This window comes from Giraffa tippelskirchi, chromosome 5, assembly GCF_054371585.1.
Source record: "Giraffa tippelskirchi isolate mGirTip1 chromosome 5, T2T-mGirTip1v1.2.pri, whole genome shotgun sequence".
Taxonomy (NCBI): Eukaryota; Metazoa; Chordata; class Mammalia; order Artiodactyla; family Giraffidae; genus Giraffa; species Giraffa tippelskirchi.
Window position 1 is genome coordinate 105,506,011 of NC_137279.1, and position 15,558 is coordinate 105,521,568.

A 15,558-nucleotide genomic window follows, 5' to 3' on the forward strand; every position below is an offset into this window, starting at 1 on the left:
GATCTTCTCTACTACCTAAAGAAGACCCCACTCACCCTCTCTGGGAGCACCCATAACCCTTCTGTATCTGTCTTTCTCTTTCTGACTTACTCCACTTTGTATAATAGGCAAATACTGCACATTGACATATGTATATGGAATTTAGAAAGATGGTAATGATGATCCAACAGGCAGGACAGCAAAGAAGACACAGATGTAAGGAATAGGCTTTTGGACTCTGTGGGAGAAGGCGAGGGTGGGATGATTTGGAAGAAGAACATTGAAACATATGTATTACCATTTTTACATATTTACATCTATGTGTAAAATAGATGGCCAGTGCAAGTTTGATGCATGAAGCAGGGTGCCCAAAGCTGGTGCTCTGGGAAAACCCAGAGGGATGGGGTGGGGAGGGAAGTGGGAGATGTGTTCAGGATAGGGGGACACATGTATACCTGTGGCTGATTCATGTTGATGTATGGCAAAAACCACCACACTATTGTAAAATAATTATCCTGCAATTAAAATAAATTAATTTTTTAAAAAACCCTCCTGTATCATAAGAGACCCCAGAAGACAACTCCCTTGCGTTACCAGTGCTCCTGCTCCAAGCTTTCCTGTGCCGTGAGAAATTCCCGATTGTGGGGGTGTGGTGGGAGAGAAGGTTTTGAACAAAGAGATCCCTGACCACAAAAACAGATCTTATAAAAAGGCCTCTAGCTACTTGCTTAAATTACTAAGCTAGTGTCCAAAAAGTTAGATGAAAGAAACAGCTATCTCCAAAGGGCCAAGGAAGCTGGGAGTTAAGCCATTGCTGTTAGATGCTTCTCCTATTAATTGTTCCTGCCTACAGAGTCTTTGGAGAAGGCAATGGTGACCCACTCCAGTACTCTTGCCTGGAAAATCCCATAGACGGAGGAGCCTGGTAGGCTGCAGTCCAAGGGGTCGCGAAGAGTCGGACACGACTGAGCGACTTAACTTTCACTTTTCACTTTCATGCACTGGAGAAGGAAATGGCAACCCACTCCAGCATTCTTGCCTGGAGAATCCCAGGGACGGAGGAGCCTGGTGGGCTGCCGTCTATGGGATCGCACAGAGTCGGACACGACTGAAGCGACTTAGCAGCAGCAGCAGCCTACAGAGTCTTAGGGTTTCCCTGGTGGCTCAGATGGTAAAGAATCTGCCTGCAATGTGGGAGACCTGGGTTTGATCCCTGGGTTGGGAAGATCCCCTAGAGAAGGGAAAGGCTTCCCACTCCAGTATTCTGGCCTGGAGAAATCCATGGACTTCAGTCCATGGGGTCACAAAGAGTCGGACGTGACTGAGTGAATTTCACTCCCTCACAGGGTCTTAATCTAAAATTTTGAGTCTGTGGTCTTTTATTTCCAGGATTCCATTTTACAGAATTGATTCTGAAATTATTTTCTGACTTGTATTATCCAAAGACTCACCATGTATTAATTTTCCCTGCAGTTTTTTAATTAGAGCTGGTTCAATATGAAACCCAATAGGCTATGTTTGGAATGCATAGAAAGCATTCAGAACATTGTGGCCTATAGAATTTATGATAAAGATAAAACGGAAGCAACTTCATTGTGTTTGCAGACCAAATGAGGGCATTGGACAAGATGATTTCCAAGAGCTCCTCCAACCTTGTGAGTTTATGATTTCTGGGCAGACAGACAAGAACAGCAGTATAGGTTTGGGGTGAGCTGTGTGAGAAATAAATTGTTCTTTGCACAAATGAATAGAGTATAATAGCAATAAATCTCAGAAAGAGCATTTCAACAGAAAGAACATTTCAAAATTATCTTCAATGTCTCATTGTCTGTACAGTTTCATTTTTGTATTATTTTTTCTTACTTTCCAAGTAATGCCTCTTGTAGGGGGTTTAAAGTGTGATTTAGCAAATGTTATGTCCATTTGTGCTATCCTCCATACCCCAGGACAAGTCCTTAGAGGCAAGGACCTAAGGACATTTGGCAAGGTCAACAGGACTAAATGAGGAAAGGAGAGGATTTTTTCTAACTGCTAAAAATGCAGAAAGAGGGTGTTTCAAAAGTTGGTCTGTTGATAAGAATTTAATGTGTATTTGCCCAAACCATTAAAGTTATATGGTTAGGTTACCAGGCTAGATCCCAACCTAAAATATGAGAGAACATTAAAAACTTTATTTTTATATAGGTAACCTCATCTACAACATCATTTTCTTGGGGAAAAAAGTCCACTTTGGGCTCTCTGTTACAATGTTGTGGACATGTCTCCCTCAGCCTAGCGGTAGAAGAGACCTGCAGTGATGGGGACAAATGTGGGCAGTTGTCCTCAGACACCCACAGTTCATCCAAGCTTTACATCTGCCTTCTCTTAGAAGGAAAAATTATTCCAAACTGGGCAACAAGGGAAAATTACCTTGAAGAGTGGAGTTCTGAGTATCAACTCTCACCATTCTTATGTTTAAAGTAATTTACAAATTGAATACTCACAGCAGACTGCCTGTCTTTGCATTTAATTTAGAATTCTGTTTTGTGACCATGATTGAGAACTCAAGGGTTTTTTGCTCTGTGTTACAATTAGTAAATGGTTTTATGTTCCTTGATGATGATAAATTTGTTTTTGAATTTCATTATAATATCTAAATTGATTATTATCATAAATAGATGTCAGTACCTGACTGTCAGTATTTTTCTTATGGCAGAAATCAATGATCCAAATTTTTTGAATTACTGTGTTGTGGGTTTCTTTTTAACTACAGGAAGAAAAAAAAAAAAAAAACCACAGAATGACAAAGTGTATTTTGAACCAAACAGGAGTTCGGTCATTCATACTACAAACATTTATTGAGCATTCTGTCCTCTGGACTGAAGAAAGATGAATAATTCACATTTCCTGCACTCAAAGAACTCATGAATTACAGGAAATAAAACAGATAAATAATTCTACTCAAGGCAAAATGAGTAAGTACCATAAAGAAATATTAATAGCAGAGTTCTTTGGGTAACATAAAAGGAGGAAAAAACATTTCAGCTGAGATAAGAGAAGTTTCCTGGAGAAACTGGTGCAGAAACTGGTCCTTCTTAAAGAAGAATCTAAAAAGTGATGGGCAGGGAGCCCACCAGGGGGAGAATGGAAAACCACTGGTGGTTTTTGGAAGGGGAAGTGACATGGTTTAGTTGACTTGTTTAGAAGGCAAACATATACAAGTCCAACGATGATTGTAGTGATTCAAATGAAGTCAAGATGCTTGAACCGTAGGAACGGGTATGTACAGAGCACACAAGTTTAAGAGATGCTAAGGAATCAGGGCTTCCCAGGTGGCGCTAGTGGTAAAGAACGCCCCTGCCAATACCAGAGATGTAAGAGATGCAGGTTCTCCTGGGTCAGGAAGATCCCCTGGAGGAGGGCATGACAACCCACTCCAGTATTCTTGTCTGGAGAATCCCATGGACAGAGGAGCCTGGTGGGCATGACTGAAGCGACTTAGCACGCATGCAAATATGCAAGGAAACAGAATCAACAAACTTTGGGGATCCTTTAGAAACAAGAAGTAGAAACACAGATTTGAAAGTCAGGAAAGGCAAATACTGAAATTACAAAAGAGTGGTTTTCAAGCTTATCAAGCGCGAGAATTAAATATCAACACAGGTTTCAGGCTCTACCTTGTAGACCTAAAGATTCAGTGAGATTTAGGTTTGGTCCTAGGAATCTGTATGTTTAAGCAGCATCCCAGAGGATTTGGATGCATTGGGACACTGACCACACTTCGGGAAACAGCTCTATGGAAACAGAGGTCACCAAGAGGGTGTGCAAAGCCCAAAAGGGGGCAGACCTGGCTTTTTGGAAAATGAGGAAGAGAATCTGAGACTTGGAGTTCCTCCCTTTTCCCCTCTGCTTCTCCAAGACCTGAGATCAAAGTCCCCTTCTGGGAGCTTACTATTCTAATGTAAAATAATGCATACAATAGACATACACAAAAATAAAATGGTTTTAAACAGTGCCATGGAGAAAATAAAGCAGAATAAGGGCTTGAGAATGGTGGGGTTTGCGGGGAGAGGGAAAGGAGGTGAAAGGAGAGTAGGGGCAGCACTTTTGGACTGAATCATAAGGAGAAGCTTTCAGAAAATGACAGGAGTGGAGGTCTGAGAAGAGGACACGGCCAAAGGAGATGAACATTGCAGGCACGGGAACAAGATGGGTAAAGATGATGAGTGAGGAAACCACTCTGTGTGTTCAGGGAATGACTGCAGGGCCAGGGTCCAGGGGGTGCTGGAGCAGAGTGAGGAAGGGGGCAAGTAGTAAGAGCTGAGGGCAAAGAAGAAAGCAGTAGTCAGATCACAGAATAAGACCCTGTTGGATTTGGGAGTTAACTCTAAGGTGTGGGGGGACCTCCTTGGAGGCTTTGAGTAGGAGAGTGTCATGATGTGATTTACTTTTTGGAAGAGTCACTTTGCCTGCTTTGGCCGTGGAGTATGGCTATGGGGTATGAGCTGGAGGTACTGAGATGGTCTCAGATAGACGCTGGGACATGGATGATAGAAGTGGAGCTGCTGCTAAGTCGCTTCAGTCATGTCCGACTCTGTGCGACCCCATAGACGACAGCCCACCAGGCTTCCCCGTCCCTGGGATTCTCCAGGCAAGAACACTGGAGTGGGTTATTTCCTTCTCCAATGCATGAAAGTGAAAAGCGAAAGTGAAGTCGCTCAGTCGTGTCCGACTCTTAGCGACCCCATGGACTACAGCCTACCAGGCTCCTCCATCCATGGGATTTTCCAGGCAAGAGTACTGGAGTGGGGTGCCATTGCCTTCGGGGGGCAAACCTGTGTTCTGAAAGGAAAAATGACATAACTTGCCAATGCATTAGCTATGTGATATGAGGGTAATTTCCAGCTTTTGGAGTTTTTTGTTTGTGTTTTGGTGGAAGGAACAACTGGATACATGAGATGAAGCTGATGTAATATGGTGGAAACTAAGGAAAAGAAAACTGCAGGGTCTAGTGTCTCAGCATTGCTAATGCCTCAAACCATGATGGCACATGGTAAGCTCTTAACGGATATTTCTTGACTGAATTATTAAAAGACTAGATGCTAGAGAATAGCTAAGAAGGTAAGGAGTGGGGGAAAAAACCCTTGGTGGGATTCGGAAGTGTGTAGGGGCACTTGGTGGGGGTTGGAAGAGTGTAGGGGCTCTTGGTAGGGGTTGGAAGTGCGTAGGGGCACTTGGTAGGGATTGGAAGTGTGTAGGGGCTCTTCTGGTGGTCACAGTGACCAGCACCAGTCACACCTAAACTCTTGAAGTCACCACCAGGCAGTTTTAGATCCACTTGTATCTGTACATGCCGTTCCCTCTTCCTGCAGGTTTTTCCGCATCCTTGGGTCTACTGTGTGTATTTCAATTGGTATTATTGCAGCAAACACCTATATAACAAAATTTACCATTTTAACTGTCTTAAAGTGTACAATTCAGTGACATTTTGTACATTCAGTATTGTACATTGACAGTTTGTACATTCACACTATTTCCAGAATACTTTTATCATCCCCAAGGAATTCCATGAAGCAGTTTCTTCCCATTTCTGCCTGCCCCCTCCCCTACCCTGGCAACCACTAATCTGCTCTCTGTCTCAATGGATGTACTTATTCTAGACTTTTCATATACACTGAATCATGCAATCTGCGGCCTTTGTGCCTCGCTTCATTCACTTAGCATAATGTTTTCCAGGCTCATCCATGTTGTAGCACGTATCAACACATCATTCATTCTGTGGATGAATAATATTCAATTGTATGGATAGATCGTAGTTTGTTTATCCATTAGTCCATTGATGGATATTTGACTGGCTTCCATCTTTTGGCTATTGTGAATAGGGCTGCTATCAATATTTGTGTATAAGACTTGTTTGCGCCTGTTTTCAGTATGTGTGTTGGGAGGGTTGTTGAGTTATATGGTAATATTTTTTAAATTTTATTTATTTATTTTGGCTTCGCTAGGTCTTTGTTGCTGCATATGGGCTTTCTCTAGTTGTGGCGAGCAGGGGTTACTCTTCATTGCAGTTGCACAAGCTTCTCATTGCCGTGGCTTCTCTTGCTGCAGAGCACTGGCTCTAGACACGGGGGCTTCAGTAGTTGCCTCACACATCCTTAGTAGTTGAGGCTCAGGCTTAGTTGCTCAGCGGCATGTAGGATCCCCCCTGACCAGGGATCAAACTCTTGTCCCCTGCACTGGCAGGCAGACTCCTAACCACTGTACCACCAGGGAAGCCCTTCATGTTTAACTTATTGAGGAAATGTCAACTGAGCATCTTTTAAGACATCCTTTCTGATGTCTTTCTTGACTTGTCCTTTCTCCTCCCATTCAAGCTTTCCCTTTTTCTGTGTACTGCCACTGTTTCTGATGTACACATGTCTCCTGGCACCTGAACTTGAGTCTAGCTACCTTACGCTAATATTACCCGTCTTCTGTTTAGTGGATTATAAACTCTTTGAGGGAAGAACTCAAGTCTTATTTTTCTCTGTATGGTTTACTGCAAGTCCATTTACCTTTTGTAAATTTACAAGCTCTCAATATATCTTTGCTGGGAAAATGACAGTTCTCAGTGCAGAAAAGAGTTTCAAGCAGGGTGACTTTTCATTTGGGGAATGGAGAACTTTAGATGCTACAAACTGGTAATTGCTGCTTTTAACTGTAATTGCTGGGGCTATGCTGGCTCACCCAGGTTACTATTACGTTTATTTACACATATAAAGAGGGTGTGTGTGTGTGTATGTGTGGGGAAGAGGAGGCTGTGTTATTTATGTTGAAGCTCTTTGACAGTTCACCTACATCTGCAAAATCCCTGCAAAATCTCCCTACCAGCCAAGTGACCTCAATCAAGGTAGAAGAAACTTCTCAGAACTTCATCTTTAAACAAGACTGAGTTGTTGGGCTTCTCCACCGCGATACTGATATCTGAAAATGCCGCCTTTGATAAGCCATAGCTCTGCCTAGAGAGACTGAATTTTTGGCAATCTTGCAAAATCCCAGGGTTTTAATTAAATTGCTTTCAAAGTAGTTTTACTTAATGGGTCATAGGACAATATGTTGAATTAACACAAAGCATTTCCTAATGGAGTGAAAACAAATGGGCGGTGGCTTCTCGTGTGAGCTTCCTGTAATTGGAATCACCAATCAGATGTGCCGCATGAAGGCTCCCTGATGGAATGCTTTTTGTCTCTGAGTCAGCATACAAAATTAAATGCTGAAACAGTGCTGACTTTATAAGTGCAAAAGCACTGAGGATCAGACAGAGCAGCATAAGGCATGGCTTCCCCTCACAAGGAGCTTATAATCTAACTGAGGAGGTGAGAAACAGACATATAAATGATAAACATCAATTTCAGACGTGTAAGAGCTAAAAGGGTAATATAAAAATTGGTAGTATTAGATAAGGTGGGGGGTCAGTGTTAGGGGGCAGGGAGAAATGCTACTTGAGAGTGTGGAGAAGTACATTACGAGGTTGTATATTTCAAGTGACAAGCATGACACGTGTCAGGAGCATGCAGTGGTTAAGGGCCTTTGAATAAATTATTAATAGTCTAAATGGAGCAGTATATTCAGGTAAGGGAATATGGGGATACTCAAGTGGCAAGGATATTTTGGAACTCAGATTGAAAAGAGCATGGAAAATAAAAATAAGTTTAGACTTTATCCGGTAGAGAATGAGAAGCCATAAATGGCTCCTTCCTTCTGAGAGGGAGAGTGACAGACACATTGACGGTTATATTTATGGAAAAGTAATCTAACGAGGTTTTATAGGCTGGCTTAAAGAGAGACAATAATGGAAAAGAGAAGTAAGTTAATAGGCTGTTGAAATAGTCCAGCAGAGAACTGAGAGCTTAAACTAGAGCAGTGGCAATGGGGATATAAAGAAGTGTGGGAGTAGGAGGTGGATTTGTAAATAAAGTTGGCTTTTCTATAGTTTTAGACAGACATTAAAAAGTGGAGTTTTTATGTTTAATTTTTCTATTTCTGCTTCATATTTTCCAACACTGCTCTGTTGGAAATCAGGACTTCCTTAGCGATGAAAGGGATCATAATAAGCCACTCCCAAACATACCACTTTGGCTTACAGGTTATTTTGAGCTGAAGACAATTAAGAAAGAGCATATACAGGAGAAACTCTGCCCTCCCATTTCTGCCTGAAAACAGGGCATAAATTTCCCCTTGGAAGGGTAACAAATTTACATTTATAAAGATTTCTCCCTCTCCAGCACCAGAAAGAAGAGAAAAATTTTAATCTCCAGAGATGACTCTTATCGGTGGAGACAGCACTGACTGTGTCTGCATAACAAGCCTGACTCAATAACCTTTACTACCATACTTTTCCTAATCACCTTCCCTTTTAGTTCACTAAAAGCTCAAACACCCTTTTCCTTTGTCTAGTCACTTCTCCACAAGTTATTGTTGTTCAGTCACTCAATCATGTCCAACTCTTTGCGACCCCATGGACTGCAGCACGCCAGGCTTCCCTGCCCGTCACAATCTCCCAGAGCTTGTTCAAACTCATGTCCACTGAGTGAATGATGCCATCCAACCATCTCATCCTCTGTCGTCCCCTTCTCCTCCTGCCTTCAATCTTTCCCAGCATCAGGATCTTTCCATTGAGTTGGCTCCACGCATCAGGTGGCCAAAATATTGGAGTTTCAGCATCAGTCCTTCCAATGAATATTCAGGACTGGTTTCCTTTAGGATTGACTGGTTTGATCTCCTTGCAGTCCAAGGGGTCTCAAGAGTCCACAATTTATTACCCTTTGTTAAAGTGCTATGTAGGCACCTGGGTCTAACTCCGTCTTTGGGTTTTCCCTTATATTCTGTGAAGCCCTCATGTACATGCAAAAGAAAACTTTTCCCTGTTACTCTGTCTTTTGTTGTTCAATTTGCTGGCTTCAGGTACTGAATCTAAGAGGACAGAGGAAGAGTTTTTCTTCCTCTATAATGAACATTCAAAAATGCCCTCAAGCAACTGATCATTGCTGAATCATGTGATCACTTTCATGTATAGACTTGATTCTTAATCTTAAGTGGGTCCTAAGTGCTGCCTGGCAAACTGAATACATTTCTTTAGTAAATTCACTGGAATGTGAAATCTGCATGGGCAGGGATCTCTGATCAGTTTACTGGCATATCCCGAGAGCCTTGAATACTGCCTGACACAGAGCAGGTGTAGGACAATGTTATGGACAAGTGTTTTACACTTTTTCTTCTTTCCTCAAACCCCCAAATCCTCAGACTTCAACACTCAGCTATTGGCCTTGCTACTTACTTCACTGAGAAAATGCAATTAATCTGAGAAGAACATGCATATACTCCCACACCTAAATTAACCACCCCCTTGCAAACTTACCCATATTTTTCCCTTCCCACTTATCACAAAGGACAGTTTGTCCCAGCTCCTATCTAAGTCTGACTCTCCCAACTGTACACTGCATCCCACTCACTTCTGCCTACTCAAGAGTTTGTTCCTGCAGTTGACTCTTCTCTCTCCTGCATCAACATTTTTTCCTCTCAACTGGACAATTCCCATCAGGATACAGATTGATTTGGGAGAATACTCTGATGCAGAAAGTAAAGAGGTATTCTGGTGTGTGCTTGGATGCTGGCAACCTACATAGAACTGTCAAACAGAGCTGCCTTTAGGTGGCCTTGGGCACTCAGAGTGTCTGCCAAGGGGTTTTTCCCAAGGTATAATGTGCCTGAAATTAGTAGGTGCTCAATAAATATTCACTGAAGAATGAATGATAACCTTCATTTTAAACTATCCCTCTCTTTACTATGCAGCCCTCCAGCTACAATCTCATTCTTCTGCACTCCTTTTATAGAAAATTCCACAAAAGCATTATTTATATGATTGCTGTTTTCACTTTTGAGCCTCTGAGTCTCTCTTGGTCTCACTCCAATTGTGCTTTCATCTCTAGGACCCTACTAAAACTTTGAGATCATCAACGACCTCCATTTTGACCAGTCCAATTCCTAGACGTCATTTGCTTGACCCTTCAAGCAATCATTTGACCCAGGGGATAACCTCTCCTTTTTTCCTCACTGACCTCTCTTTCTCAGTCACATTTGCTGGGTTCTACTCAGCTCTCCAACTTCTTAATGTTGTAATGTTCCCATTTCTGCCCTCAGACATCATTTCTATCACATTTATTCCCATACTTTACTTCCTAATCTAGATGCTGATGATTCTCAAATTTATATCCAGGCTCTGAATTTAAGACTTATCCAACATCTCCTCTTGGATTTTGAATAAGCATCTCTCTCTGTTTCTTCCTTTAAATTTCAGATGTATAGAAACGAATGAATTATAATCTTTTGTTGATTTTTTTATTCATTTTGTTTGTTTGTTTTTGGTCAATGCTTGGCCTTCTTTTCCATTTATTTATTTATTGTTTAATATACTATAATAAATACCTATGAACATATTATATGATAAAGAAACTAAAATGTCTACAATAATGTAAGTCATCCTCTATGATCTCCCCCCCCATCCCTCTACTACTCCCCACCCAGTTAACATCCTGTTACCATCTCCATTACCACAACTGCCCAAACCACCATCGACTCTCTCTTAGACTGATGCAATAGTCTTCTGACTGGTCTTCCTGATTCTTTTTTTGCATCAACACCCCCCTCCCCCCGTCCATCCCCACCTCCTCCTCCACCCCCAGCCAATCTATTCTTTTCACTGCATCCCGAGTGATGATTTAAGGTCAGCTCATATAAAGTTTATGTGACTCTAACCAAAATCTTCAATGGCTTCCAATTCTCATGCTAGATAAAATCCAAAATCCTTATGATGGATTACAAAGCCCTCCATGATCTGACTCTCTGAGTCCTCATCCGCTACCATCATGCTCACTAGTCCTTTGGCCTAATATCTTTGAAGTAGCTATTCCAACTGCCTACAATACTCTTTCCCAAAATATCTCCCTGTCACTCTTCCTTATTTTATTCAGGTTGTTACTCATCAGTGAACCTTCTCAGCTAATCATTAGGAATAGCATTCCTCCTCCACTTCCTGAGTCACTTCCCAACTTCCTTATTCTGTCCGCTTGAACTTACCCCATGTGTATTTGTTTATTTTCTGTCTCCTCCCAGTAGAAGGAATGTTCCAGAGGGCAGGGACTTGCTTGGTCAACACTCTAACCCCCAATGAAATATGTCTGGTGCTGGGCAGGCACTTGTTGCAGGTTAGGTTCCCTGGGAAGCAGACTCTGAGACTGGGTTAGTGTACGTGACTTCCATTAGGGAGGGCTCTATAAACGGGAAGGGAAGGAAACAGAATTGGACACAGGGAGAAGTTGGGTGATGATACAGTCTTAATAAAGGGCTTGGTTAATCCCATAGGAAGCTCTGAAGCTGGGATGGCCCTTCAGAGTTGTACCAAACACCTAGGTTTTTATAATCCAGTCATTCATGGGGCTTGCTCAAGAAGGTGGCCATGACCTTGGAGGAAGGGCTCTCTTTAGCTCTGCAGGGTATCATGGGCTAACAAATGAGTGCTTACTGCCAGCAGCATTCCTGGGACTTGGGGAAATAATTCCTTCATTTCCAGAGAGATCTAGGTGGCCCATCGTGGTGCCCACCACAGCAGTCGATAAAGTGGTTGACAGATGAACTTTTTGAGATCCAAGAACACAGGAAATGGGTGAGGGTTCATGACATGCAATAGAGGAAGGAATTGGGAACCAGGTCAGTGAATCTTCACACCCACAGTCCTCCAGGTGCCTCCTGTGGGCAGGACCATGTGCAGGAGCTCTGTGATGGGACCCAGTGGTTACAGTGTGACCCTGTCCAGGAGAGAGAAAGTGAAACATAGGCACAAACATCCATGGTACAAAGCAGTGTATTATAACAAACTAGTGCTTATGAAGAGAAAAGAGAAGGGGAGTGAGGGGAAGGATTGAGGAAGGCAACATGGGGGAGACTTTTGAAGTCTTGGAAGGTGGATAAGGTGTTGCTGAGCATGATCGGAGGGAAGATAGCCAGCAGGATAAGAGGTGGTAGACCAAAAGCTCAGATGCAGGAAATCCTGTGCCATGGAATCTCTCCTCTCTCTCCTCTGACACTTGGAGGCTTTATTGCACAAAAATCCCTCCAATGTCAACATCACATGCATGTTCAAGTTCAATCCTGAAAGAGGAAAATGCTGCCTCTTTGCTACCAATTCTATCAGCCTCAGGGAGATAATTTGTAGAGTTTTATGTGACCTGTTCTATTTTTTAAAACTGTAATGAGCCAATAAGTCCCATTAAACACACTATAAAACTGTCCCTTGTATTTAGGAAACAGAATCTAACAGCTACAGAAAAGACCATGTCTTTTGAAGAGAAGCCAATGCAGTGGTAGCTGAGTTTCTGGTTTAAAAAAGTTAGACTTGGGCTTCCCTGGTGGCTCAGTGGTAAAGGATCGCCTACCAATGCAAGAGACACGGATTCGATCCCTGGTCTGGGAAGATGCCACATGCTGCAAAACAATTAAGTCTGTGAGCCACAACTATTGAGCCTGTACTCTAGAGCTGAGAACCACAACTGCTGAGACCACATGCCCTAGAGAACCTGCTCCACAACAAGAGAAGCCACCGCAATGAGATGCCTGCACAATGCAACTAGAGGGTAGACTCCATTTACAACAACTAGAGAAAAGCCCGTGGAGCAACAAAGACCCAATACAGCCAAAAATAAATAAACAAATAAAAAATTTAGACTCAAATAAACACATGTAAAGATCATCACTGATGTAACCTTACAGTTGAAGAACTTGAGCCCAGAAAGGTGATAGGACTTTGTCAAAGTGACACAGCAGATCAGTGTCAGGTGAAGCCTAACAATGTGCAATGGTCCCCAGACCCCTTTTAAAGGACTGTCTAGATCTTCTGCCAGGGCTCCTTAAAGGATGCCTGCATCCCTCCTTCTTAAATGAACAGCAGCAGGAGCCACTGGCCAACCCAGTTGCTGGGTCAAGTGGCAGCTCCCACCTAATTGTACCAGTCCAAAAAGGAGTGACACAGTGAGTCAGCTTGGAGTCTTGTTTCCTGTAGCTCGAGAATAGCAAGACAAGGAACAAACCACGGGCTTTATTGTTGGGGTAAGAGAATGATTTACAAGGCCCTGGCCCTTGGCTGGGATAGAGAATAGAAAATTCTCTAAGGATGTGATTTCAGAGAGTGAAAAATAGTCACTTGAAACCATGGTTTCAGCTTGAGGTTCCAGTGTGGCTTTGTGTTTTCCTGCCAGTGAACCGATTTCTATTTGCCTAAGCTAACCACCCTGAATAGTGCCTTCCTGATCTGCTTTAGAAATGAGCCTCTCCCTCTCCCTCCTTCCACTATAAATGGATCCACTATTTCTTAAGGCACTAGATCCCTTTGATTGTTTGGTGGCACCCTCTGGCTTTAGCTTGGAATGCGTGGGATGCTGCTGCTGCTGCTAAGTCGCTTCAGTCGTGTCCGACTCTGTGCGACCCCATAGACGGCAGCCCACCAGGCTCCGCCGTCCCTAGGATTCTCCAGGCAAGAATAGTGGATATCTTGTGATAAAACAAGGGACCAAGATGAAGACTGAATGTCAACAGTGATTACTGCAGTGTTTGACTCCTTGGAATCAGCAACTTGATGGGAAATGACTTGCTTAGAAATTAGACCTGGAAGATACAACAAGCCCATGTATGAAATTATACAAAGTCTGATCCCAGGCCTCAGAAACTCAGAAGCAGGTAGAGGAAATAAGAGAGAGAAGCCCCAAAACTCTAAAAATAAATATTATTTATTCCCGCATGGCAGCTTTAACTAATGCTTATTTTTTCTCAGTAGTGAGCCACACAACTGCAAATCCCTGGGTGTGGGCCATGTGAATCTTTTATTCATAATTATCAGAATTCAAATAATCCATGCTTGGACTACAAGTTTCAGCAGGGACCAAGTTCACATAAACACTTTGTTGATCTTTATTATCCTATTTGTCAGGATCCTCATAATGTCTTATTTCACGATGAAATTTTGGTAAGAATGATATTTTATCAAATTTTATTCAGTTTCAATCATTATTTTAATGGATAAATGCCAGGTGGGGCTAATCCAGGCAGAAACAGTCACATACCTGTTATGGGTATAGGATGGAGCTTGTTAGACACTAGTGGCCTACTGGCTTGAGTGTGAGATAATTAGTAAAAATGTTTTTGTTCATCTAAAAATCTTAGATCAGCCTCTCCTTATGGGTCACATTTTGGAGGCTTGAGTTTAAGATGTCAATCATCCATCCCTTGAGTTTCCATCCTCCCCTGCTATTCATTTAGTGGTGGGTTGACTTCCCTGGTGACTTAGAGGTTAAAGTGTCTGCCTCCAATGCGGGAGACCTGGGTTCAATCCCTGGGTTGGGAAGATCCCCTGGAGAAGGAAATGGCAAACCACTCCAGTATTCTTGCCTGGAGAATCTCATGGACAGAGGAGCCTGGTAGGCTACATTCCATGGGGTCACAAAGAGTCAGACACGACTGAGTGACTTCCCTTTCCCTAACCAGGTCAGTAACTAGTTTCTCATGTACTAGGTATCTATTCCCATCTCTCTCCTCATGGCTATCAAAGTACTCAGTTCAATCACTTCCTATTATTCAGATTTAACCAAGATGTGTCATGGTGGTGGTGGTGATGGTGATAGTGTACGTGTCTTTGTACATTGGTCACTATCAAATTGATGCCAAGTTTTCTCACCTGTAAAGTGGGGATGATTATTCTAAACTCAAGGCTTGATGGGAAGGTTAAGTTAGTAGACACCATGCATGAGAATCTTTGACACACAGTAGGTCACCTTCAATATGTTTGTGAACCTGAATTTATGGGGATCTTTCCACACTCACTGGGCCACACCTGCTATCAGTTATTTGGGTTAAGCCCAGGTGGTCTCAGGCATCTGTGCTAAGATTGCACCTTGGGAGTTGGGTACATGGCTTGTTACGGAAGGTCAGGGCAGAGTAGGGAACCTGGCTTTCTGGTTAGACCATGAACTCTGGAATTGATTACATTGGGCCAGCAATTCTGAATCCATCTAACACCAAACTCTTACATGGACATTTGCCTTCTCTCAGTAAGATTTTCCTCCTTTGTGTGTCTCCTGGTCCCTCAGGATGGCTACATTTTCAATCAGCAGTCATTTGTTGAGCAGATGCCAGGCACAAGGCACTGTGTCAGATGTTGTGAGGGAGGCCTAGAGAATCACTTTTGTTGCGTATTTGCTATGCAGCAAACTCTGAGCTGGGCTTTCCTCATGGCTCAGACAATAAAGAATCTGCCTGCGATGCAGGAGACCTGGGTTTGATCCCTGGATTAGGACGATCCCCTGGAGAAGGGAATAACTGCTCACTCCAGTACTCTTGCCTGGAGAATCCCATGGACAGAGGAACCTGGCCGGCAACAGTCCATGGGGTTGCAAAGAGTTAGACATGACTGAGTGACTAATACTTTCACTTTTCAAACCCTGAGCTAGGCTTTTTACGTACTTTATCTCATTTACAAAGATGAATAAGACAGTCTCCAGCCATAAGGAATGAAAC